Source organism: Oryzias melastigma, linkage group LG9 (assembly GCF_002922805.2).
Source record: "Oryzias melastigma strain HK-1 linkage group LG9, ASM292280v2, whole genome shotgun sequence".
Taxonomy (NCBI): Eukaryota; Metazoa; Chordata; class Actinopteri; order Beloniformes; family Adrianichthyidae; genus Oryzias; species Oryzias melastigma.
Genome location: NC_050520.1, coordinates 191,474 through 192,671, shown reverse-complemented (window position 1 = coordinate 192,671; position 1,198 = coordinate 191,474). Strand labels below are relative to the sequence as shown.

At 35.6% G+C, this 1,198-nt stretch overlaps 1 protein-coding gene across 1 annotated transcript in view; it reads left to right on the top strand.

Moving 5' to 3' along the window:
• mfsd14bb (major facilitator superfamily domain containing 14Bb) overlaps positions 1–1,198 on the top strand; it is a 10,182-nt gene that overhangs the window by 5,023 nt on the left and 3,961 nt on the right. The gene's annotated exons all lie outside the window — the stretch shown is intronic.

Here is a 1,198-nt window from a genome sequence, read left to right as displayed (position 1 = left end):
GGCTAACATGCTAAAGCTAACGTTAAACTACTACCACCATGAATGACAGTCAGCTTCACCTCATGCAGGTGAACAGGTGAAGCTGAGCTGACTGATGTGTAGTGCTGCTTCGATTAGTCGACTGATTGACAAATTTAATAGTCGATTAGTGGTTACTTTATATTATATGTTGTCTGAGTAGTAAGGTTGAAAGTTATAACATTCTGCTAGCATTTTTACTATTTTTGGCATTAAAGTTTTTGAGTCTGTTTAGCTAATACTTCAGCTGCATGCTAACTGTTTAGGCTAATTTAGACTCAGTTTTTTAGGCTAATTTGGCATTTAATTAATAATTTAGCTGGTTATCAGCTTCAGTGTTTTCAGCTATCAGCTTCAGTGTTTTTAATTAACAATTTCAGTGTTTTTATCTATCAGCTTCAGTGTTTTTATCTATCAGCTTCAGTGTTTTCAGCTATCAGCTTCAGTGTTTTCAGCTATCAGCTTCAGTGTTTTTATCTATCAGCTTCAGTGTTTTCAGCTGTCAGCTTCAGTGTTTTTATCTATCAGCTTCAGTGTTTTTATCTATCAGCTTCAGTGTTTTTATCTATCAGCTTCAGTGTTTTTTATCCATCAGCTTCAGTGTTTTTTATCCATCAGCTTCAGTGGTTTGTATCCATCAGCTTCAGTGTTTGTATCTATCAGCTTCAGTGTTTGTATCCATCAGCTTCAGTGTTTGTATCCATCAGCTTCAGTGTTTTTTATCCATCAGCTTCAGTGTTTTTAACTATCAGCTTCAGTGTTTTCAGCTATTGATTTCAGCATCTTTATTAAGTTTAAGTTTTATTTATTTATATAGCGCCTTCAAATGGCCATTGGCCAAACAAGGCGCTGTACATTAACAGAACAATAAAAACAACAATTAAGATATTAAAAAAAACAGTTAAAGATAAACTTTAAGAATAAAAACATATAAGTAAGTTACATAAAAGCGTAAAAACACCAGATAAAAACGAGGATAAAACAATAAACAATAAATCACACCAGCAGAACAGAGTCTCAAACACTGTCAAACGCCTGGCGGTAAAAATGGTTTTAAAGTGTTTTAAAAATGGACAGTGAGGACGCCTGCCGAACGCTCAGTGGTAAAGTGTTCCACAGCTTCGGTGCACAGATTGAAAACGCTCGTTCCTCCTGAGCTTCCTCTTAGACCTCGGTACCT